The sequence below is a fragment of the Bubalus kerabau genome, chromosome 8, assembly GCF_029407905.1.
Source record: "Bubalus kerabau isolate K-KA32 ecotype Philippines breed swamp buffalo chromosome 8, PCC_UOA_SB_1v2, whole genome shotgun sequence".
Taxonomy (NCBI): Eukaryota; Metazoa; Chordata; class Mammalia; order Artiodactyla; family Bovidae; genus Bubalus; species Bubalus kerabau.
In genome coordinates this window covers 55768971-55796066 of record NC_073631.1, presented here as the reverse complement: position 1 = coordinate 55796066, position 27096 = coordinate 55768971, and the positions used below count along the sequence as shown (strand labels likewise).

Here is a 27096-nt window from a genome sequence, read left to right as displayed (position 1 = left end):
TTCTGATTCTATGGGAGCAGTAGACAGTTGTCTTTGACTGTCAAATATTTCAATCCCTTTTCTCTGCTAGGGCATCCTCCTCCTTATTAGGTAGAGCCGGCCCTACATTGTAACATTTTAAAGTTGCCACACACTTACTTTCCCATTTTCCCTTGTAGGTCAGGCTACAAGCTGGACTCTGCCCTAGATCTTAATAGGAGCTAGTGACATGGACGAGTATGGACCATGAAGAGAGCACTTCAAGCGTGGGTAGTGGAACCAGCAGTGGATGTGCTCACTTTGCAGGGGTAGCAGGCAGCATTGCTGGCCCCAGCATCCCAGGTTCAGCTGTGGGGGTGCCAGTGGGGAAAGGTGGGCTGTCCGCACCCAAGGGCGATGACAGCGGTATTTTCACAGGACAAGGTTTGCAAGATGATTTCAGTTTTGTCCTTAGCTACATGTATTCCCTATATCTATTTGTCTGATCATACCAGAGATTTTGAGAGCTGTATACTTGAGATTTATTTTTCTCTTAAATCACCTAGAGTTTATTTCTATCACCTACAACTAAGAAACTTCTGTGATACAGAGATAAAACACTTTTGGTATTCTTTTCAATTGTTTTTTATTGTTAAGCAGTTGGCTTCCTGTTATTTTTGCAGCTAAATAGATTTTCTAAATGTATCAACTAATACCTCAACAAGCATGAGTCTCTAGTATCTAAAAGGCACATGCTGTTGCAGCTACCAGGAATATAAAACAGAAAATTTCTAATCAGGAAACAAAATTTCTAACTTTGGTAGAGATAAATAAATTTTAAAAGTACTAATTTCCCCATATAGACAGTCAACAGATTTACTTATATAATGGTATCTTAGGCAGACGTCATAACATAGTTCTTGATACAGTGAAAGAGTTATTTATTATCACTTTCTTTAAAAGTCTTATCTAACTAAGACTTAATGCTTCTGGTTATAACATGTCTTTAATGAGTTCTTTTATTTTATTCTAATTTTGAGGCACTGCACTCCCTGACTTAACCTGGGGCTAAAATTGAGTATCGAAATTCCAGTGTGGTTTCTGGTTCATCAGAAAACACACTGAGCTTTCCCCAAAGGCTCATTTCTCTATGTTTATAACAGAGGAGTGAGTGAATACAGGATAAGCAGTACTCTCTGTCTCTTTTAATTATTAGAAGGCAGAGCCTAGCTTTGACAATGCCATTCCACAACTGATGCAGCACTAGGGGTCTATGGGCCAGAACAAACCTAGCAGTGAAAAAGACACTAACTGTCGCTCTTCACACCATCAAGAACATTGCTCATTTTCTTGAGCCTCACAATTCAAGTTCAGACTCTTCTTGTTAATACACCTTTTCCCAACACAGAAGTGCTCTATTTGTCTCATCTTACTCTTTTTCCATATCATAACTTAACTGTCCTCATCGTGTGGCTTAGAAGGCATGTGGGTTAGTTACCTTGCCTCCAGAGACTTGTATCTGGTATTTTCTGATGGAAGATGCCCCTGGATAACTCAGTTAACTTTTTCTGTTCTTCCTTGGATTCAGCTCATTCTTTGCACTGTAAAAATATATGTAGAATATATTTCTCCAATTCAGAACTACACATTTCTTGCAAATGAGGAGCTCTCTTTGAAACCTGTAGGGACAGTATATCTGTAAAAGGAACAGTGCTTTGGGACCACCTTGCCCCTATTCTTTCCCTTTATGGATTGTTGTAATTTCAGAAGTATTAGTTATAGCTATAAACCAGGATGTTTCTTAATCTTTACAAGACAGCTACAATTTCTTGTCAAAAGTTTGTTGTAATTAATAATATAATAATAATTAATAAAACTAGAGTTCAGAAATTCTTCCCTCATTGTCACTTTTTACTAAGTTCCTTTATTATTTTTTATCCAGGAAAAGGCCAAGAAAGAAATGGTAAATACAGTAATGTGAAATGAAGAAAAGATCTTGTCGTCTTTTACAGTTACATTGATTTAAAATGCATCCCTGACAACATCACCATCATTCAAAGTACTGTACTTCATTCAGGTGGCAGGTACTATTTGCAAATGCAAAGCTCATCAGAGAGGGCTGCTTCTTCTTTTTTTTAGTCCCATCAAACTCTTCTATTTCATTAAAACAATGAATTGGAAAAATTATGAAAAACAGCCTGAAGCTGCCTCTTTTCTTCTCTAATATACAGTACCACTATTGAGAGTTCCAAATGGAATTTATTCATACTTTAGATGTATGGAATTGGACTAACCTCATTTTGAAAAGTTATATATTCTTCATTACTCTTCTGCCTGTCTGAATGCTTTAACTTATATGTTGTTGGTTTGTATTGGATGAAATCTGATCAAAGCAGTTCTTATTCAAAACTTTTGTTTTCTTTTTCATATTAGGCTGGTTTGAGATGAGCTATTATATTCATCCAGGGCCATTCCTTTTTAAGGTTAAAAAAAGCATTTTTGTCTTCCCCTTTGTCCTGTTTATTATGTAAATTCAATAAAAATAAAAGGTACAGATGTGAGTTCCTTGAAACAGCTATGATGTTAGAAAGCATATATTTATAAAATAGTTCTTTTGACTATGAAAGAGTCATCCATAAAAGTTTAAATATAATTTAAGATTTATACATATAACTGACACACATGCAAAAAAAAAAGGTATAGGAGTTGTATATCATATACTTGGCTTAGAGAAGTAAGAAACAAAACATACCCCTATTTAACATTTTACTGCAAAAGATAAAAGGCCAAGCTATTATTTCATTACCTGAAAATTGACTTAACTAGTACTGGGAATGAAAACTAAGGTCCACAGTCTTGTTACCTGTTTTGGTAAATACAGTTTGATCAGGACACGGCCATGGGATTTGTCTTTAGCTTTTCTATGGCTGCATTCACTTTACAAGGGTAGAAATGAGTAGCTGCAACAGAAACCATAAGGCCTGAAAATCCTAAAATATTTATTGTCTGTCCATTTAAAGAAAAATTTTGCTGACCTCTGATCTAGCACATACATTGGTAGACCAACATTCCTCAGATTTAGAGGTTGAATGTGGAAGCTGTCACCCTTTCTGAGGGTAAATTATAAATATATTTTATATCCAGATTACGAGGCATGAGACTCTGCAACAAGAGTCAATGTGTAAAAGAAAGGAACATTATGTGTCAAATGCTCTACGTCCATGGTATAAACCTCAACCACTTGAGATAAACGATAGGAAACTTTCTGTTAGACACTGAAGGAGCTATTCATCATCTCTACAAAAGATCTAACTTCATACAGTTGAGAGCACAAAGTGTCAGTCATTCCACCAAGAACCTTATTCTAATGTAAAAAGGCAAAAAGACCCCTGCAAGCTAATGGGAGGTCTAAAGACTGCTCTTTCATGAAACTCATTCTCTGGAGGGATGAGTCCAGAGAACCAAGGAAAAGTAAGGACATTTTTCAGTTAGTCTGCTTTTTACTTTCATATCTTGCTTCAGTTCTGTGTTCCTCCACTATGTCTTGAGTTTTTAAAATTTTTAATTCATCAAGAGTTGTATACCACACCATTAAAATAATCGTTCACTATTTAGATTTCTTGAAAATAGTTAATTTCACCCCTTGAAAAACCAGTTCTATTAGTTATGATTCGACATTGCTTTGCTATCATTGTTCTTTTGAAATATTATTCCATCGTCTCCATCTATTTCACGTAATGTTTTAGACTTCATTGTTTGGAATTGTTCAGATGTATGCATTTTTATCCTAATAGCCACTGACTTACATCCAGGTTACTTAATAGTTATTAATGAACATAGTTGTTTTTTAAAAAAAGAAATCCTCTTTCAGTTAGGCACCTATGTCTCCAACGAGAGCATGAAATTTGCAAAAATGTGATATTGCTATTTTCAGTATGTAACAGTCTGCCCTGATTAAAGATCTAATCTCTGTGTTTCTTTGACCTCATAACCTTTTACCTCAACTTTGTGTCTGTGTTCCATTTAAAAATGTAAATATTATTAGTGCATATAGGAAAGATCATCTCTGTTTGAAAATTGCATATAAATAACTCCAGAGGACTGGAAAGAAGCCTACGCTAGAATCATTGCATAAGGATTAGAGCTGTATTACATTAACTGCAGAAAGAGGGAATTTCATATATTAACATATAGAGAACTAGGGAGGCGATTTGAGCCAAAATTTATAAACAACACAGAAATGAGTCAGACAATGAAGCTTATGTTGAAAGATCTTTTCTCCACCTTTGTCTCTCTGAATTTTAAGTATCATACTAGCTATTAAGTATCAATGCAGTCAAGTGATTAAAACAAAATGAAGGTTCTGCTTATGCTTGGGAATACTGTGATAGCTGACGACTAGAGTCCAGGGGTCTAATTTTCATCCTGCTACATGTCTTCTGAAATGACCAAAGGAATATAAAAATAGACATTAATCTGCATCAGTTAAAGGACCAGAGAAGGGTTATCATTTCCATTGTCAGAAATAGCAGCGTCTTTCTGCGAGATTTAGTGCAGATGAAATGACAAGGCACCGAAGGCTGGTTCAAAATTCCTCTCTGGAGAAAATGGTACAGACTCTCAAGAAGCAATCAGAGGATGGGATGGCAGACCCCTGTCACCTCTTCAATTGGAGGCATGAACACTGGAGGCAAGGAGAATCTATGGGGAAGATGGAGAGTTTAAATTTGGGATCATTTTTACAGTTTTAGAGGGAAAGCATTTCCATTTAGTTGTTTGGGGGAGGCCTGGCATGTGCTTGTTTCCCAACAGAAATAATAATAATATTTAATAATTATAGAGAGTTTATTATGGGTACTTTTCTAAAGTCTTAATATGAATTATCACAATTAATGCTCCTATTGACCCTGGAGGTAGGTACACTTATTAGATCAATTTCATGGGAAGGCAAACTAAAGCATAGAAAACTTATGTAACTTATCCAAAGTAAAATAATAACTGAAAGAACCAAGATGTACACCCTGGAAATCTGACTTAAAATGATGCTTTCAGATATTTTATATGGTCTTCTAATAAGTCAATAATGCCACAGGCTATATTGACTTTCCAATGATATGCAGAGAATTCTGCTGGGACATGGTATGGCTAGGTTCTCACGATGTGGCAAACAAAAAAACCACAGGATGCCCAGGAACATTTGTATTTTAGATGAACAATGTAAAGCTATTTACTACAATTTCATTTTCCAACATGCTTTGGTGTATATACTAAAACGTACTTGTTTTGTGTGTGTATGCTCAGGCACATCCAACTCTTTGTAACCCCATAGTCTGCAGCCTGCCAGGCTCCTCTGTTCATGGAATTCTCCAGGCAAGAATACTTGAGTGGGTTGCCATCTTCTCCTCCAGGGGATCTTCCTGACTCAGGGATTGAACCTGTGTCTCCTATATCTCCTGCATTGGCAGGCGGATCCTTTACGACTAAGCCACTTGTTTATCTTACATTAAAATTTAACTGAGCGTTCTATATTTTATCAGTCAACCCAAGGCATGGATCTTGCATGACAAGGAAGGGGAAAGGCCAGAAGGAAGCGCGGAAGCTGCATGATACACCTGGCCAGGAGGTGGACAGAAAGACCAGACACTTTATCCTAGTGCCCTAGCTTCACCAAATAGAAAAGAAACTCCACAAAAAGCTTCTTCTCTGCTGGAAAGTTCTGAATTTGAATTGCCATTTGCTTTTCTAGGGAAGGGTTTCCCTGGTGGCTCACAGGGTAAAGAATCCACCTTCAATGCAGGAGACACACAAGTTCAATCCCTGGGTTGGGAAGATCCCCTAGAGAAGTGAATGGATGCCCACTCCAGTATTCTTGCCTGAAGAATTTCATAGACAGAGGAGCCTGGTGGGCTACAGTCCATGGAGTCACAAAGAGCTGGACATGACTGAGTAACTAACACTTCTTATCTAGGGAAGCAAGGTTCTATACTGCTAATGTAAATTTGCATTTACAGTCCTCCAGGTGAACAACTAAATGCAGAAATCTGGGAACAACCAAGAAAATACAATAATACAGGTACCCAAGAAGAGAGGTTGTGTTTATGGGCAGACTTCCAGTTGGATTCACTTCTCTTGTTTTAAGAATAAGTGAATGAGTAAAAACCCAATGATGTGTCTATTTTTATCTTTTTTTTTAATTTTAGAAAAAGTAGAAGTAATGTTTGATGCAGTCTACTTGAATTATCAAAATTTCAATTAAAACAGGTATTAGTTGGTCTCCTACTATGAACTTGACATGCTCTGGTGATATAAACCGAAACGAAGGCTTTCCATCAAAGAAATTTTAGTAAAATGAGTTCTAATAAAATTAATATAATGTCAAGGTTGTTGTGGAGTAAACAAATGAACCAACTGATCAACAGTCAGTAAACCAACCTAAAAGAGGAGGAGTAACTCTGTGTAGAAGGGGACCATAATAGGATGCACTGGCTTTCTATATTCATCCTAAATCCCTCTACTGTGCCTAGAAAGATGAAAACGTCCCCCAGACTCTTTTGCAGCTTAAATTCTGCTTTTGATTTATGCTTCAACAGTTGAATGGCTCTGAGTAAGATTTAAAGGCAAAAATGTGGCAGTTGTCTCAATTTTATTGTCAGCAAGTTCACAGAAGAGACATTTAGATTTTTGGCAACAATACTTGTAGAACAACATTAGTAGACACCCCAGTGTCTTGATATTATCTTTGTGGCTATGACTGGCAGGTGTATTCATTGTCTTCAGGATGTCTAACAGTTCTATGAGCCACTTAAGATCTTATAATAAATCCCTTTGGCTTTAACTACCTGGAATGCTATTCCATTTTCCACACTGTACTGTGATGGATGCTGGTACTAGAAACACTCAGAAAATTATAATATTTGATTGATTCCCTGAAGCAGTAAAACTGAAAGCAGCAATGATCTTGTTAGCCTTAGAAGGGGACACATTAGTGGCCAAAATTTACCTAAATAATCACCATCGTTAATGGAAAACAAGAATCTTTGCTGCTGGTTGTGGGCCCTAAGTAACCTGTAAAGCCATTGCCAGGTGGGGCAGTAAATGGGTTTACAGCCAGTAAACGGGACAGGTTGATTACACTGGATTCCTCCTACATGGAAGAGGAAGAGGGTGTATTAACTAGTGAGTGCACGGGCTGATTTTGGATACGGATTTGCCTTTACTGCCTTACCCTGTAAACAGCATTTTTGGACTTACTAAATAGTTTGCTTTTTAAATCATGGTATCATCACACAACACAACTCTTGACTGGCCATGACATTCACTACACAAGAGAAATAGGAGAGAAAGTGTGCCAACTGACTCCTGAGGCATTCATCCTTTTTAGCATATACTCAGAAACAATGGTCCTGTTATAAAGATAGAATAGACCACTGAAAACTGTAAGTCAATACCTTGCTAAGATAGAATGCTTCCCTACAGGATGACACATACTTTCAGCCAGCAAATGATGTGCATTCCTTTTCCTCATATAGTTGGAACACACTTGTCTGGGCACTAAAGGGTGGAAGTACTAATGGCACTTGTGCTTCAGTACATTTAATGACCCAGTATTTTTGTTGCTCATTTGTGAGGCTTTGCTTCTGATGGTTTAGAGGACTTGATACCCAAGAGGTGAATCCTTCCACCAGGAACACATCAATGATTTTTTTTAATTGAAACTTGAGACTTCCACCTTTTAATACTGAGCTATGCGTGTCATTGGAGCAACAGAGAGAAAGGGGATTATTGTGTTTTCTGGGGTGATTAATCCTTATTACAAAGGGGAACAGGGGTCACGGCTATCATGTGGGGCAGGGTGAAGCATACCATCAACTCAGGAAATCCTCTAGAACACATCTGGTTCTGCCAAGTCCAACTACAAAACTTAATGAAATAGCATGCAGAATCAGTGAAGGCTCAGACTCCTCAGGTGTGAAGGTCTGGGTCACTCCATCATTAAAATCTCAGCTTGTTATGTTGCCCAAGGAGAAAGAGACCTGAAAAAGGGTTTAGGAATGAAGAAAGTTATAAATAATAATTAAGACCTGGTGACCGTTTGCATAAACAAGGACTAAAATAACTATTCATATTATCTTCTTTGTGTATTTATAACATTTTTGCTGAACAACTTTATTTTCCTCATAAAACAATCATTTTTTTAACTATTATACATTTTATTTATTTATTTAAATTTTATTTTATTTTTAAACCTGAAACACTGTATTAGTTTTGCCAAACATCAAAACAAATCCGCCATAGGTATACATGTGCTCCCCATCCTGAACCCTCCTCCCTCCTCCCTCCCCACACCATCCCTCTGGGTCATCCCAGTGCACCAGCCCCAAGCATCCAGTATCTGCATTGAACCTGGAGACAAGCTGGTGTCAGTTTAGTTTGCAATTTTATCCATATTTAAAGAATATCAAGATGGGACTATGGTTGAATGTGGGAAATGAGTATCACCAGTTTGTGGATGTGGTGACTACTGGGATTTTAGGCCTCCTTTTTAAGACAGAAGGTGAAAGCATTTTATTTGTACATTAAAAGCTGCAGTATTGCAGAACATATTTTGCTGTTCTGTTGCTATTATCTGAAAGGTTAGGATTGAGCAGAAGGATTTGATCAAAGTTGAGTATCCAAAGCAGTGAATTGAGGTAGATATGGTGGTTCAGTATTCAACATCCAAATAAATGCCTATCAAGGTTGTTTCTGATACTAGAAAACTAATAAACCTTATTTTTTTCCCCCACTGAACCCACAACAGCTAAGTTGCTGGATGTGAATGATTCCACTACTTAGATATGCTCTAACAAGAATTGGATGGTAGAAGTGTTTTACTTTTCTGTTTCCACAGGCAAGTATGGTCAGAGGCATGTGCTTTATTTTCTGCTGTGCCATTAGCAGAGGTCCCAGAGCCTTGGCACTAGATTTATGGATGTCAAGGCAGGATGTATGGCATCTGTTTTGCTGTACAGATTGCAACATGGAAAGCATTGGTTTGGAGCTGGTAGTAAGACAGTTTCCTTATAGCAGTGCCTTAATGACTGATCACAGTGGTTTCTGGTTTGTTTTAGTGGCAGCATAGTTCTGGAGCTGCAGCAGCCATGTTCCACAGCGGAAGATCAAACAGGAAGTGTCATCTCCTGTGGTGACCACGTTTTGCGATGTGGTTACAGAGTCACGCCTGAAGTCTCAACCTGCAATCTACTTCTTTCGATAGTCAGGCAAGTCAGTAGGACAGACACCCTATAATACATCCATTTTGACTAAAGGTAAGTAAAATGAATTCTGTTTTCTGTGACAGAAGCCTAAACTGGCAAAATGTTTGACCATAGAGGTTGAAATGAAAAACAAGGAGACATAAGAACAAGCTGAAAAGAGACCTGTAGAGAACATTAGGATCGCCAGGCTAAAAATGAAATTTTACAGTTTAAGTTTTCATTAAATGCAGTAAAGATTAGAACAGACATTGCAGAAAAGTGAATAGGGATGTGGCAGACAAACTTAAGAAATCCTCCTGAAAATAGAGAAAAGACCAAGATATGAAGACAATAAAACAATGTAGTAGGCAGGGATGTCAGGAGATATTAAATATATGGATATTAAGTATTATATAAAGACAAATCGTAACTAAAGACAGCCAGTAATAACTACCAATGGGATAAGAGGGCTCAAACAAAAAAGGAAAATGTAATTCAGAAAACTGAAGACCTGAGGATATAGAACACAAGGTCTCCAGAGCCTCAGGTAAAATTTCCTGGTGACATATTTGAATTTAAAGATGAATAAATATCCTGCGAACCTCAAACTCAAACAAAAACCATCTTCCAAATACCCCCAAAGAAATAAATCCTGGTGTATATGAGAAGACAAAAACATTTTGCTCTATAATATTCAGTAACAACACATGAAAAAATAATGTGTACAAAATTTTGATGGAAACATTTTTATGAACTTGGAACTATAAACCTTGTCAAATTGTGTAAAGTCAATAAAAGGAGCTTGTGATATGTAAAAACTCAGAAGGGTGCCACCCAAAGGATCCAAAGTAAGTAAGTTAAAAAATGAAGACTATGGTAGGTATAAAATGGAGTTGCTGCTAAGTCGCTTCAATCGTGTCCGACTCTGTGCGACCCCATAGACGGCAGCCCGCCAGGCTCAGCCATCCCTGGGATTCTCCAGGCAAGAACACCGGAGTGGATTGCCATTTCCTTCTCCAATGCATGAAAGTGAAAGGTGAAAGTGAAGTCACTCAGTTGTGTCTGACTCTTAGCAACCCCATGGACTGTAGCCCACCAGGCTCCTCCGCCCATGGGATTTTCCAGGCAAGAGTACTGGAGTGGGGTGCCATTGCCTTCTCCGATAAAATGGAGTAGTGAGCATCAAAATCAAGATTACAAAATAGAAATTAAAGTTGTACAAAACTTTACTTGAAAGTAAAGAAAATAATGTAAAATCATGGTTTAATTTGATGTTTATGTGTCCATAGAGTTAAGTGGAAAATATATTTATATATAAAGTTTGGTTCAATTTTATGTTCCCAAATCACCCTTTATTAGACCACATTGCCATAAGTAAAAACTAAGTGCTGACATGAAAGGGGGGAGGGGAACTTTTAAATAACTCCTTGTACAAAGAGAGAAAATGAAAATTCTATTATATAATATTCAAAAAAAGAAGCAAAAACATTGCAAAACTAAAACATATGTGGCCAAAAATATGTATAGAGATTAATCCATCAATTTCAAAGCTTTAATTAATTACTAAGAAATAAAATAAGCAAACTGAACATTTTCCAAGGGATTAGATGAAATAAAACCAAAGTTAGAAAAAAAAAATTGAGTTAAAAAAAGTACAAAAGCAAAAATTACAAATTTACAAATGCAACAGTAGAACCGTCATCTACAAGTTGGCTGTAAAAGTAATACATAAACTCACAATAAATTATAAATATAGGTTTTTCCAGTTTTAAATTTCCTTGTAAGTATAACTTTAGCTGTAGCCCATAAGTTCTTGTATGTGTTTTAGTTTCATTAATCTCAAAGTGTTTTATAATTTTCCTTTTGATTTATTCTTTGATCAATCAATGATTTAGGAATATGTTGATTAATTTCCACATATTTGTAAAATTCCAAATTTTCCATGTGTTATTGATTTCTAATTCAATTCCATTATGTTCTGAGAACATGACTTTTATTATTTTAACCCTTTTAGATGTATTAAGACTTGTGTATGACCTAGAATATAGTCCATTCTGGAGAATGTCACATGTGTGCTTGAAGAGTGTACGTATATTTTACTGTGCTTGAGTAGAATGTCCAATAGAAGTCTATGAGGTCTCTTTGGTTGATAATATTCTTCATATCCTCTATATTCTCGATGATCTACTTATTTTGCTCTAATCTGTAATTAAAAGTGGGATATTGAATTCTCCAACAATTATTGTGGAATTGCTTATTTTTCCTCTCAAATCTATTTGTTTATGCTTCGTGAACTTTGGGACTGTGCTGTAAGGTGTATATACATGTATAATTGTTAGAGCTTCCTGATAGATTGAGACTTTTTCATTATAAAATGCCTTTCTTTAACTCTAGGGATGTTTTGTTGTTGTTTTAAAGTCAATTTTGTCTGATGGGGTAGCCACTCCAGCTCTTTTATGGTTGTTGCTTGCATGATATATATATATATTTCCATACTTTTATATTTACTCTACTTGCTTGTATGGTTGAATCTAAAGTATGTCTCCTATAGACACCATGTAGCTGAATCTTCTTTTTTTTTTAATTCAGTATGACAATCTCAGCCTCTTGACTGGATTGTTTAATTCACTTAATGTTATTATTGATATGGTTGGGTTTATTTCTGGCATTTTACTATTTGGTTATTTTATGCTTCATGCATTTTGTCCCTCTGTTTATCCTTTCAATCTTCTCTTGCATTAATTGAATATTTTCTTGTGTAATATATTAATTCCTCTAGAAATTTTTTTTAATTTATTTTTTATTGAAGGATAATTGCTTTACAGAATTTTGTTGTTTTCTGTCTAACCGCAACATGAATCAGCCATGGGTATACATATATCTCCTCCCTTTTGAACCTCCCTCCCATCTCCTTCCCCATCCCACTCCTCTAGGATGATGCAGAGCCTCTGTTTGAGTTTCCTGAGCCATACAGAAAATTCTTGTTGGTATCTATTTTACATATGGTCCTCTAGTAATTTTTAACTGTATGTTTTCATTTATTTTTTAGTAACTTCTGTAGCATTTTAACATACACTTAATAGCATCTCTATATTTATACCAAACTAATTCCATTATAATATAGAAACATTACTCCTTTATAACTCTATTCCCTCTTCTCCTTTTTATGTTATTACTGATATACATTTTATTTTTATGTATATTGTAAACACAACAAACATGGTATTTATTACTGTATATAATTTTTTGTTTATTAAAAATTGAGAGAGGAAAGAAAACGAAGCATATACTTGCAGAATTTTATATATTAGCTTTCTGGTTCTCTTCATTTGTTTCTATGGATTTAGTTACAATTGGTATCACTTTCTTATTTCAATATAGCTTTGTTCCCACCAGGCTTTTTTGTACTATTATTGTCAAATGCATTGCACTTCCATGTAAATTACACTCATTGATATAACTATATATATTATTTTTGCATAATTTTCAAGTCAATTAAAAGAAGAATAAACATTTATACTATCATTTTTAATTACATATTTACCTTTACTGGTGACTTTGTGTGTGTGTGTGTATAAATATAATTTCTTAATAAGTGAGAAGTTACCACAACATGGAAGACATCCTAGTTTGTACTTGTGAATAAGATAATTTGAACTAAAATATAGCACAATGTCAAACACTGTTACTTATGATTTGTATCAACTCAAAGACTTATTCACATTTCTTCATATTTTGATGTTTTCTCATTTCTATGAAAGAATACATTATTTTATAATAAATGTGTGACCTTTGAAATCCAGATTCTAAAGTGGTAGATTCTTTTTTAATGTTTCAAGTTTTCTCTGAATAGCCCGTTCTACTCACCTAACTTTAGGAATATTGGTGAAAGCTGCAATGTCTGTGGACATAGTAGAATGTACACAGAACACCACAAAAATCTCATCATTTGTAATCATTCCAGTCAAAGAATTTACTTTCTTCAAAGAAGATTGCTTCATCTTGTTAAGAAAAATGTGAAAATGGGAGAACAAACTAAATTGGAATAAGTCCCATTACACATGAACAAAATTTTGAAAAAATTTCCTTCTTATTCTTGAATTTTTAGTTATAAAGATGTATTTGTGGAAAACAAAGATCAAAGCATAAAAAATTAAAACAAAAAAAAATTAAAATCATAGAGCTAAGCTGGCATTCTCAGAGGTAAATGCCTAAAATGATGCTCAGGAAACTAACAAAAAACATTTAGCTGTACCACACTCAGGTTCCCTCACTTCTCCTAGGAATAAATAAGTGCAACTGAACACTGTACCCTAACAGGGGAGAGAAGTATTTTAATTGCCTAGATCTAATTTAATTTCTTAAGTGACACCTTAGACTTTTACCTTTTGTGTTGCTTTCATATATTCTAAAGGGTTTTTAAACAGGTCTTATTAGTGGATGAGCTTTTTTTTAACTCATCATATTTTCATTCATTTCTTAAATATATTACTATAGTTGTGTTTCAACAAAGACAGGTTAATAACCATTTACTGCTTTAATTATATTTTTTATCTTTTTTGAGTGGTTTTAACATGCAAACTAATAAACTGACCTTGAAACATAGACCTCAAAATGAGAACACTGTCAATGAGAAGTCACATATGGTACAGAAACAATGGGGGAAACTATTAAGAGGATATAAGTATATACCCAATTATGGGGTTTATTTTTAAAAGAACCTTGGTATAAGGAAAACTGAAATCTCTCATCAGACTGCAAGTAAATTAGACAACTTTAAAAAGACAGTAAGTAGAGTAAAAGTTAAGCATTTTGCTTTCCAAAATATTAATTTCATACTAAGTAATGACTTCATTGCTCTCTGATCATTGGCAAAGGCAAGATGTGCATGTTCTCCTTTTGAAAACTGTATTAATAAAATTGAAGGTTGTGTGCTTTATGCAATGTATGTTCTGCAACATTTTGAAAGCTTAGCTGGGAATCCCTGTGGTGCTGACTGAAGGAAAAAAGGAAGCAAAGTCTTCTCCAGTTTTTAAAAACCAGAAGTATTTTTCAGAAGTCATGTATGAAATAAACTGCTTATGAGAAAATGCCTGTAATGCTCCTCAGTGTTCAGTGATAGAGGGATCTGTTTAAAACACTCTGACATAAAAAATAAGTCAGCTTTAACTTCAATTATCAAGCGCCAAAGTAGCATTCTTTGATAGAAAGGGGTGGGTTTCTGGCATTTCAAAGATAAATATGTATGAAAAGAGTTGTGTCACCATGGAAACCAAACCTCACCATATCTTTTTAGACAAGGCAAATAGTAATAGAGAAACTAGGGATCTCTAAAAACAATGTTGGAGACCAATCATCATTAGGTATGTTTCTGTATTCCTAAGTTTTATCATTTCTTAGTTTTTAGCATTATTTTAAAGTTCTGAGGAATACTTTGGGATTTTCATCAAGTCAATTTAGAAATTTCAAGTGTTGTAATGAATATTCCTAAATAGGCACTGAGGCAACTGTCTGCGTGGTTGCATTATTAACTAATGTGTTTTACAAATTTTGAACATCCCTCTGAAGAAATAAAATGTGTATTTCTTCAGAGCAACACAACTTCTCTGGTGGCATTTTAAACAGATACCTTTTATATTTCTCTTTACTATCAGAAATATAAATTTTGTTTTTTAATGAATGAATTCTGGACTAGAAGTGAAGATTAGTATCTGAATCCAGCAATGATTTTTCTTGTGACAATTTTACAAATACTTTTTGGAGTTTCTGATAGAGTGCCCCCTGGCTCTTTTAGTTGGGACTACCACCTGCTAAGAGCCAATACATTTCATATTCCCTTTTTCCCTAAAAGTACAGAGTTCAATTATTTTTAATGACTTTATTTTAAGTATATGTATATCTAAATGAAGTCTATGGTAGGCAATTCAAATATACCTTCTGATGTAAGAGGCAATATTTTTAACAGAAAAGAGCACAGGTTCAATAGATCTCAATGTCTAAACCTAGTTCTATTTCTTTAATAGTAATCTGGCCTTGGAAAAGCCATCTCCTCTCTCTGAGTCCTCATTTCTATATATCCAAAATGGAACTCATTATACATACACATGATCAGGATTATTTTGAAAATCATTGTTTATTTGAAAAATCTTAAAAAAAAAAAAACCAGTGAATTATATTTCAAGTGAAATTGGGTTTTATTGCAGATAAAAAGCACCTGGGCTAAATCTTGCATATATTTTAAACTAAGTTAAGCTCATAGCTCATAAAGAACATGTAGGCTGTGCTTATGCGACACCAAAATATCTGGCTAAAAAGTGAAAATGCATGCAAGATGTACTTTTGAAGAAAATTAGGCCCGCTTGCTTGCTTTCTGTATTTATTTTGTCAGCCATGAGAATTATTAGTCACCATGTAGTTTCCAAGGAGCAGCGCTGCTGTCGTTGTTGTTGCTCAGTAGCTCCGTCGTGTTCAACTGTTTGTGATCCCGTGGGCTGCAGCACGCCAGGCTTCCCTGTCCTTCACTGTCTCCCAGCGTTTGCTCAAACTCATGTCCACTGAGTTGGTGGTGCCCTCCAACTACCTTGTCCTGTCATCGCCTTCTCCCCCTCCTCAGTCTTCTCCAGCATCAGGTCAGGGGGCCCGTGGCATGGCGTTCTGCTACCCCACACAGAGCACTGGAATGTTGTCACCCTTTCACACTTAAAGGCACGTTAAAACACAGACAGCACTTTGTTTATCCTAGTATAGTAGCTGCTCTTTTTTTATGCATAAGGAATATTTTTCTTAAATAGCATTCAAAATAATTATTTTACTATCTTTAGTACTGAGTGTGATTGAGTACTTGAAAAGCCTCAGAATTTTCACATAGTTAAGCACTAATTAGGAATCGGCTATACCCCAGTATAAAGCAAGAAGTTTAAAGTTTGAAAAAAGAAGAAAAAAAAAGAAAAAGCACTAATTAGGTCTGATTCACAATCTTAGTGGGCATTAAAAAAATGTTTCTGGAACAGACCTCTACAAGAAACATGCTCATCTCCAAATGGGATAACTAATCTTACAATACTCATTTTTAATTTATTCTTATTTATTTCAATGGAGAGTATGTATTTGATAATTTATTAGCAAATTTATGTTTTTAAGTTCTTTATATCTTTAAGTAATACAATTTCTGGCTTCATAAGTATTCTCATATTTTTTTAATGGACATTTATTTTCAATAAAAAATAAAATTTCTTCTATGTTTTCTACTATCAGAACCTATTTTAAACAAAGCTGTGGATTATTAAGAATACTTGAAAACAAGGACTGATAGAGTAACTTTCTATTGAGTGAACACTTGAGTTATTAATATAAAACTTTGTATTTATAACTCTCCATTTATTCCTTTAAATATTGATCTTATTTATTACAGGACTTCCCTGGTGGATCAGTTGGTAAAGAATCCACCTGCAATGGTAGGAGACTGCCTGCAGTTAAGCAAACTGAGGTTCAATCCCTGGTTTGGGAAGATCCCCTGGAGAAGGAAATAGCAACCACTCCAGTATTTTTGCTGTGGAAATCCCATGGACAGAGGAGCCTGGCAGGCTGCAGTCCATGGAGTCACAAAAGTCAAACACAACTTAGAGACTAAACCATTACATTTATTATAAAATTTTAAATTTCTTCCACTTTTAATGGCGAAAAATGAGATTTGCGGGCACATTTGCCCATTTTCACTATAAAAGACTGCGGCTGCCTGCCAATCCAGGAGACAGAGATGCAGCTTTGACCCTTGGGTCAGGAAGATCCCCTGGCGTAGGAAATGGCAACCCACTCCAGTATTCTTGCCTGAAAATTCCATGGACAGAGGAGCCTAGCGGGCTACCACACATCTGTTGCAAAGAGACGGACCTGACTGAGCATACACACATGCAACCAGTCACTTAAGATGTATCTGTCTGAAGACGGAAAAAAAAAAAAAAAAAAAAAAAAAAAAAAAAAAAAAACAGCAACAATGACAAAACACACAAAACTAAGCATTTAGACCAGAGAAGGCAATGGTAACCTACTCCAGTACTCTTGCCTGGAAAATCCCATGGATGGAGGAGCCTGGTAGGCTGCAGTCCATGGGGTCGCTAAGAGTCGGACACAACTGAGCAACTTCACTTTCACTCTTCACTTTCATGCATTGGAGAAGGACATGGCAACCCACTCCAGTGTTCTTGCCTGGAGAATCCCAGGGATGGGGGAGCCTGGTGGGCTGCCGTCTACGGGGTCGCACAGAGTCGGACACGACTGAAGCGACAGCAGCAGCAGCAGCAAGCATTTAGACAAAGCAAAAACAAATCAAAAATTTTCCCAAACCCACATTATTCCCGACACAATGATTAGCATCTTGAAATTTCTAATTACCTAGAACTATTTGTTTTACCAGTATCTTCAAATATCCTACAGACACAGCAATCACTTAGTAAGATTCCACAAAGAGAATCACTATCCAATATTGTTTCCCACACTTCTAAAAGAGAAGTTCTTACTAGACAAGAAAGAGATTGGTCTCTGCTTTTTTCTCTACCAGTACAGATTTTAAAGCTTTATTTCAAAGTTACATAAAAATTTCAGGATCTTATATTTTCCTGGGCAAAAAAAAGCCCTAACTTTTCTAATCAAGTTTGATCAATGCCATGTTTTCAAGCTGTTTTAATGATGATTCTCACAGTAATCTGGCAGCATGAATTTAAGAAAAGATACTAGATTTTAACAAACTGAAATATCAGAAGGTAAGAAAGGGTTAACAGAAAGAAGAAAGGGTTAAACTTAAAAGACAAAGTTTAAAGAAGTTTACATGACCTATTTACTGACTATTTTTAGGTGATAACTATTAAGCAGTGTGAGACATAAAATTGCAAACCTTTTTCAAAAAAGACAGTTTTAGACATGCTGTTGTTAAACTAAAAAGAAAACCTCATATACATATAATTACTAACTGATAACTTATTTACCACAAAATGCCTTTACCCCTATCTCTTCTATCTAGCTGTGTCTCATGTGTGAAACAATTTATCACAAGAGGTGAAAAATAAGAGAAAATAAGGTGAAAACAAGACAATGAAAATCTATCATAAGTTAAAATCTTTTCTAAGAAGAGATACTCAAAATAAACATATTTTGTATCAAAATATATTTTGATATTTAATATTCCAGCTACCTTCAGATGTAATAGAAGAAAAAGTGACTTGAACTCTATGAAATTATTATCTTTTATCAGTTATTAGCTACTTCTTTCAAAGTTGTATTTTTAAAATACCGTACTACTTATAAAAACAACAAAAAAACCCCAAACCCCCAAAACACCATATTACTTATCATGATTGTTTATTATTTAATAAACATAGAATTAAACTACTCAAATAGAGATCTAACTTTTAATACTGTATGTGAAAATACATATATGTATGCAAGAGGGCTTCCCAAGTAGCTCAGTGGGTAAAGAATCTACCTGCAATACAGGAGACACAGGAGATGCGGGTTTGAGCCGTGGGTTGGGAAGACCCTGGAGGAGGGCATGGCAACCAACTTTAGTATTCTTGCCTGAAGAATCCCATGGACAGAGGAGCCCGGTGGTCCATAGCGTTGCACAGAGTCAGACATGACTGAAGCAACTGAGCATGCACACCCATACGTATGCAAAAGGAGCTCACACAAACTAATATATGGGTAAATAATCTGTAATATGAATTTAGGGACATGAAGTAGGTAAAATTTTCCTAAAATATCAAAGACACATTTTGTTCCATTTTATTTAACAATTTAATGGTCATTAAAATGATTTAAAAGCAGGATGAAAAGAGCGAGTGAGGTCAGGAAAAAAATTATGTAAAGAAAAAAAGCATACAAACACTGAGGGTTTGAAGCAGAAATAAGGATATAGAAGAGGACTCTGAGGTCCTTAAAAATAAATTTTGGTAATTCCAAGCTTTTCTTAAACTTTACTGTCTCTTTCCTTCTCCTTCAAGAATTCATCTATGCCCTTCTTAATATTGCACATGTCGTTTTACCTTCAACAAGCAAGGTTTACCTTCACCTATATGGAATATACAACCACAGACATACTCTTTTACATGACTTAAGCTGTCAACCAATCCAGCTTTGGCATTTTGAGTGGAGAATTGGAAAACAGAAAACTAACCAAGCAGAGTTTCCATGGTCAGATTCACAAGGAACCAGGAGTAGAGGATCAGCATAAAAGATAATACAAAAAGAAATTTTAATGAAAACTGTTTTGATTGGAATTGAACAATAAAACTGTGTTTGATAGCATCTATTGAATAAAAATCTCAAAAATTGTTATTCATTTTTTAAGTTGTATATCTGAAGCTAACATGTTTCTTTCCTATTTTTTTTAAGATATTGTTTTCTTCATTTATGAAACTTTCCAGAACACAAACTGCAACTTGTAAATAATTCTGACTTGGCAAGTCCTCATATGTACTCACAGATTACATACTGTTCTGATTAGGCACACCAAACATGCTACTCAGTATGTAGATGTGCTTCAGCTCATGATGACAGTTGATACATGATTCACTGTGCTGACTACTCAAGGCATTTGCACTAGTTCAATATTCTTATTTACTCTTGTCAAGACTGCTGTAAACAAAGCGATTGAAATGATGTATCAGATGGCTACTGACAAAGAGTTTTTTAAAACTACTCATACTTCAAAAGAAAAAGAAACCACATAAATATGTCCAAGTCCTATGAAAATAAAGTAGCTCCTTTTAAAAGTAAAATAAAGCCAATGACATTCCATCATTATGTTTCCCCTACCATTTTAGTTATCCGCCAGATTGAAAGAACTGTCAATAAGATGGCTTGAATCATTTGCTTCAGAAAAATAATTTTTCCACTAAGAAAGAGTCCTTTACAGAAAGAAAAGACAAATTCTCCTTTTAAGCTCACTCAAGTCAGAGCTAAATCCAACTGCCTGTTGCTCTTCCTACACAAACTTCTGCATGATTTAGTCAGTGAAAAGTCACTCCACTGGCAGGGTAAAGTGCTGTTTTACCTTTACAAGCAGCTATAAATCACTCCATCAAGTTAAACACTTGTTAAAAGCTTAATGGGCAGAGAAAAAAACATGCAAATTTCCAAAAGGAAAACAAAAACCTATTTCGGGGTTTATCTAATAAATTGCACCCACACCCTGCCTGGCCACACAGGAAGAAGGCGCAACTTAACTGCCTAGGCAATAAAGTCAGTCGCCTCAGTGGAGGGAACACACTACTGATCCATATATTCTCAGCATTTTTATCTCCGATCAGGGATTACTACAATGTATAGTTGTTTAATACTGTAAGGGTGTACCTGAATAGTTCTATTCCCAAGGTAGACTAAAAAAGGGGGGGCGGGATCCATATATACATATGAATTAAGAAGTACATTCTTTAAAAAATCACCAAAATGAATTACATTGCCTTCCAAATGGCTTTCACTGACCTCATGAAACTCATCCAGGATTTAAAATGGAAGTGGGAACAAAAGTTAAGCAAATAACTTTCTAAAATGTCAGAGGAGAATGAAACAGAAAGGGATTAAAAAAGGATTAAAAGATAGAGGGAGAAATAATGAAAAAGGAGGAAGAAATGAGAAAAGCATTTGAGGGAGGTGGTTCTAGGCTGTTTCCCTCACTCAAAACATATTAAAAGTAAAGTCTTCTAATTATTAAGATTGCACGTAAGTTTGAACCTATCTAGTTCAAATCAATTGTATTCCTTGAGTTTCCCTGGTGACTCAGATGGTAAAGCATCTGCCTGCAACACGGGAGACCCAGGTTCCATCCTTGGGTTGGGAAGATCCCCTGGAGAAGGAAATGGCAATGCACTCCAGTACTCTTGCGTGGAAAATCCCATGGACAGAGGAGCCTGGTAGGCTATAGTCCATGGGGTAGCAAAAGGTTGGACATGGCTGAGCGACTTCACTTTCACAATTCCCTGGTAACTAATAGAATAAAAACATTGCTTTTATCTAATGGGCTACTAAGAAAAAAAATGAAATGTGACTTTTTACAGTTTGGAAATTGCTTATAATATTTTTCTTCTATAGTAAGTTCAACATCAGAATGTCAATAATCTGTCTGAATAAAAGTGATTTGACAAACACAGAGAAATATAGTTATCAACTACCTTGCTTAGGTAAATACATGGGGAATAGATCTCATAAAGATGCAATATCGTATTCTTCAAAGAGTCCGTCTGCTTTGTCCCTTCACTTCTAATTTCGATTGTAGAAAATTTTCAGCTTCTACGTTTTAATGACAATTTATTTTGCCATCCTTTTTCCAAATTGTTCTTCGAAATGCACAAGTTTGACTGTGGACTAAACTCAGTGACAAACTGGTTTGGAAAGAGAAAAAGAAAAGAAATAAAAAAAGGACCACTTATATAAAACCCTTCTTCATTGTTCTAATTTGGATAATTTTGTTGTTGGTTTTATTGGGTGTGGATTACTGGGTCAATCTATCCTCTTATTAATTAGAATATTCTGAATTAAATAAAAAATAAAGACAATCTGCCTGAAACCAGAGATAATAGTTCACAAATTAGGAACAGAAACAGGAAAGAAATAATACATGTAGAGGCACAGTGTCCTCTGATAGATAAAAACCCTCCTGCATTGAATGCCTATCCTGAATAACCATCTTTCCTAAAAATAGCACTTATTTTACATTCCTCTAAAATAAGCCAAAATATTCAAAAACAAGTTTTTCCATAATAAAATGCTATTAAATATGTCCTTAACTCTCAAAGCTTTTAGAATCTATATATCTCTGTAGTATATACCCTCTGTCTATGATGCTACCAAACTGCCATGTATTTGTTTTTCAACAAATTAGGTCTTTTTCTCAACTACCAAAATAATCCAGTCATATAAGGGTCTGGGTCCTCAGCAGTCACTTATCCTTTTTGAGCAGTCTCTTCAAATGCAAAATAAAAACCTGGCCTCTAAGACTCTTTCCTGTTTGTCATGCCTATGCTATTATTTCAGCCGTCTGAATAGCTCAAACAGATCACCTGCTTGTGCTTTTTTTCTGAGGAGGGGGAGGCAGGTGAAGGGGAGGGCTGTCACTGACATAAAGAAACCAAAACTTTATAAAAATATCTGCTCAATCTAGCCACTCAAATTGAAAAGTATGCCAGTCAACCTCATATTTAATTTCACCAAATTTTTTTGTTATTAATTGGTAATTCAGCTATAACAATATTGATTGTTATATCATCAATAAAACATATCATTATGCTGTTGTCATATCAATGTCTGAACTGATGTTAAAAGAAAACATGTACTTTAGCTGCTTAATAAATTACAATTGGAGGAAAGGCTATCAGGTAAACTCAGGACAGCAGAATAAAATTTTGATAACATAAAATTAAGCATTATCTATTTTCTGCTTCTGCTACAGTGCAGTTTTTGATTCTCCAAACAGTTGCCTGAGAGGTCTGTGTTCTCCTGGCCAGGTGGTGGTACGTTTTTCAGCTTGTCAAATTTCCTCACGCCCTTTTTCATTATATAGCATTGCTCTGTGCTTAGCCACTGTATCCGTGCATGCAGACGCACTCTACCTTCAGTGTAACACTAAAATTGATTTGCTAGGCGCTCCTTTGCTTCTTCACATTTCACATCTTCCCATTGAATTTTTTGTGTCAGGAGCACAGTGCTATCTTTCTACTTCCGTCCTCAGAAATCTGAACACTCCTTGGGTTTTCTGAATATTTAAGTGGCTTTGTGACTGATGTCAGTCTGTTTCATTCTATAGTACTGTTCAATGCAATTTTGTATTATTCTTTGAGAGTATTCAGGGTTCATTTTCATTCTAGATTTTTTCTGTTTTAATGCTGTTGAATCTTATTGGTCTTTTTGCGTGAATTAATAACAGGAGAATTGGGAGGGTTAAAAACAAAGTTCTTAATTAGCATTTTTCCCAGAAAACATAAATTAAAAAGAAAATGTTCCCTTCATAATATAATATAGATATGTTTCAGTAGTTTATTTTCTATAAAAGGGCTATACAAGGAAAGAGCAAAAACTAAATACCCCTACACAAATGAGAAAATATGTTTTCTTTTCTTGCAAAAGTGGAAGAAATGAATGTAAGATGATTCAGACTTGCAATTATATGATCTAAGTTGGCACCAAAATCATGGATGTTCTCTGGAGAATTCAAAGTGTAACTGCTTAGTGCTCGTTTGATAAGGCATATTTACTGTAGCACGTTGTTTCAACTGGTCAAATTTTGAGACTTTTGGAAGCATCGGGTTAAAGTTCAAACTTCTTTACCAAAGTGTAACCATGGTGTAATAAAATACCCAAGATAATTCATTCAGTCAACCTGATATCTACTCATCAAGGAAGAGAGCAAGCTGAGGAGGTATTATATCTTTCTCTAGCATAACATGTTAAGTGCAGCATTCCAATCTGAAAGGTAGAATTGTTCCTTTGAGTAAAATAATTAATGAGCCCAACAAAAGGAAAGCTGTTACGAGAGAGACCTCTAGTGGAAAAAAATGCAAGTGCCTTGGAAAGGGGTTTTATTGTTTATGCTTCATCTGAGAAAGGGAACTTGGATACGCTGTTTAAGACAGCGTCCGCAAGACAACTACTAAATTTCTCTTTCATCCTGAGTATATGTGGTTTGTTTAAGCAAATAATGCTTTTCAGAACGGAGCCAACAAAATGCTTGAGGGAGACTTAAGTTCTTTGACATTCAGTTTTGGAAAACTGTTACAGGTATCTAAGGAGAAAGACAAGATTTGTAAAAGAGAGCAACCGGAGTTTGGAGGCATTGCATAAGCTATTTGTTTCTTGAATTATACCTCAGTCGTAGATAATTGTTTTATGTATAAAATATCAAAGCACTTTTCTATGGGTGGAGCAGGGATTGGGGATTTTCCGTTTTCTCACGAATCATAACTTTAACAATAAAACATTAATTCAATGTCATTTTTAAAGAGAAACAGCAAAGACTGGAAAATGCAGTGTAAGAAAGCATCCAAATACGGGTTACTTTAAGAAAAGAGTTGCCTCTAAATTACAGTGTCTCATTCAACTAGTGCTCCTTAGTTTTAAAATTGGTTTTCCTTTGCTCTTCATACAATTGCATTTAATTTGCTGTTTGATATATAGCTAATTTTAATCACTAATTATGATTTTCTACAATAAACAATGGTAATGATAAATACGATGATTAGGATATGTTTTCTAGTTAGAGATCTCGCAGTAAATCCCAGAGAAATCTGTGTATACTGACCGTGTTTACCAATTACGTAGTAATATAACTTCTTCTAATTTAAACTAGGACATCAGTTTGAGTTCAGAGAAACAACGTGACCCAGAGCTACATGATTTAAGAAAGAGCTCCAGGCATAAGGAAGAAAGTGAACAAAGTTGATAATCCAAAGGTACAGTATTAACTCAGCACTGAAATATGGTCACAGTTTTTAAGAAAAGTATTATAGCCATGGGAGCCAGTTGCTCACAGTAACAATTTCTGAAATTTGCTTCTATAATGACTGTTATATACACCTTTTTAAAAATTGATCCACAATAGAACTTTAGGTTTTGTTACTGTTTAGTTCTTCATCCAAATTTAGGAAAAGAGTATTTTCATGGGCTAGTTTTTTACTTTCAGTGTAGCCCCTAGTGTTCTTACCCATTTTTAATTCATTCTATTGTCTTTCATAAAACTCGCTTCAATTTCTCCTCAGGACAATGAAATTTTAGAGCCTATTTTCAAGGCAGGTTATTCACAGCCCTTGTATTCCTCGTGCTTATATATCTCAGTTAATGCTGAAGAGGAGCTATCTTTCCAATCCTACCAGAGTCTGAACGTCCCATAAAACAGGACATCATAATTCCGAGGAAGCGTGTTTCATGAATCTTTTCAAATTTGGGCTAGTGGCTGGCAGCCAGTTAAATGACAATTGGTCGTAGAGGGTGGGGTTGGGGGGTTGCTCGAGAGTGTCGCTCAAATTTTATTTCCCTAACTTTGTGTCCAATTTAGAATGTCATTTTTTTTTTCAGAGGAAAAAAGTAGCTTCAAATTGTAAATAGGCTTTAAATAAGTTTTTTTTTTAATTTAAAAAATAATTATAATGGCTAAACGCATCTTAAGAGAGAAACATATAAAGCAATATATTTGTCCTCCTTTCTGATTCTTCCCTCTTTAAAATAAAGCTATTCACATTCCTAGGTTGCTGTGTGTGCTTTGAATACAACTTCACATTTCAGTTTATAACTGTTTCCACTAACAATGCTGAACCCTGTTTCTATCGCCATGTGCACCTCGTGAATGCTTTCCTTGCACTCTTCCTGATTGTAATAGGGCTCACCATTCATCTTCCACAAAAAGATAATTTCCACAAGCGCCTTAAGACTCGAGAAAGAGTGAAGGTGGAAATAAACATCTTCCAAGTTTGCCAGAATTTTCACTGGAAAAGGAAAAGTCACAATTTGGTCTGTCTGACCAAGGGGCTGAAGACACCAACCATTCTTCACTTACCACATTATGCTTTTCTTGAAGATCACATTTACACACACACACACATCACATACACACTGACAACAAGAAAGAACTCTACAAATACAATTGCATTCTTATTTTAAGTGTATAACAGAACCTAATCTTAATTATTAATTTTTACATACCTGCTATTGCGTTTTTTGCTTCTTTTTTGGAACCACATAAGGCTGGGAATAAATAAGGAAAAGGAAGGAAGAGAGTTAGGGTCCTTTCTGCTCTAAACACGAGCATTATTTTTCATTTTACTTTTTTAGTTTTAGACTGTGTTTTCATATACATTTCTCAGACTGCAATAAAATGATCCAGAATTTATATGTCATCTTTACCTTTAATCCTGTTCCAACAACAGGAACCACCAAGTAGGTACCAGATGTCCTGTTTCAGAAAAGCATTCTAGCAAAAAAACAAACACCCTTAGAATGGCACTCAGTTGACCCAATTTCTCATTTATGCAGCATTGGATTACTGTTGCTGCACTGTTACGAAACAGGTTCACCTTAGTAGGTACTTAACTATTCTTTGGTTTCTCTATCCTCAACATAAAGACATCACTATTTCCCCTATTGGAGTGTTGATATAAAGTGCTTGGAAGAAATACAAATACAAGGTAACATTATGCATCTGAAAACGAAGACAGCAGCTGTAGGATCCTGTTAGGAGAATTCCTCTGCTTAATAGATTTGGTGGCTATACTTGAAATCCTCCAGCTTAAATCCCATGCCCAATGCTTTGGGACCTTACAAGAGCCACACAAATGACTGACACTGAATTGGGGGTGAGACCAAGTCGAACTTTGAAGTGACCTGTGTGTGTTTTCGTCCCTTTGCCAATAAAGCAGCTGCGGCCAATTAGTGTTCAACACCATCTTCCAGCCGAGAAGCGATTTCAGGTTCCAGATGCAGCTGCATCAAAGAAGCGTGGAGTATCTAACCCCTGGTTGTTCTAGGCTTTTCATCCTCAAGGAATTTCAGAGGAAAGACGGACCCAAGAGGTTATCTGGTTCATTCATACAGCAAGAATTATTTAAGTACCTACTAAGTAAGCAGACGGAGAAGGCAATGGCACCCCACTCCAGTACTCTTGCCTGGAAAATCCCATGGATGGAGGAGCCTGGTGGGCTTCAGTCCATGGGGTTGCTAAGAGCCGGACACAACTGAGCAACTTCCCTTTCATTTTTCACTTTCATGCATTGGAGAAGGAAATGGCAACCCACTCCAGTGTTCTTGCCTGGAGAATCCCAGGGATGGGGGAGCCTGGTGGGCTTCCGTCTATGGGGTCTCACAGAGTCGGACACGACTGAAGCGACTTAGCAGCAAGCAGCAGCAGCAAGTAATCAGAGCTTTC

The 27096-nt window shown here is 35.7% G+C and overlaps 2 long non-coding RNA genes across 2 annotated transcripts; one reads left to right on the top strand and one right to left on the bottom strand.

The window, feature by feature from the left end:
• The first annotated feature begins 222 nt into the window (after positions 1 to 222).
• LOC129658557 (uncharacterized) lies at positions 223 to 3289 on the top strand. The gene is made up of 3 exons (XR_008717402.1): positions 223 to 402; positions 1901 to 2042; positions 2392 to 3289. It is a non-coding gene; the product is annotated as an uncharacterized LOC129658557 (long non-coding RNA).
• Positions 3290 to 6637: 3348 nt separating this feature from the next.
• Positions 6638 to 26550, bottom strand: LOC129658556 (uncharacterized). The gene is made up of 3 exons (XR_008717401.1): positions 26079 to 26550; positions 25878 to 25919; positions 6638 to 7991 (listed from the first exon to the last, which is right to left on the bottom strand). It is a non-coding gene; the product is annotated as an uncharacterized LOC129658556 (long non-coding RNA).
• Positions 26551 to 27096: the final 546 nt, after the last annotated feature.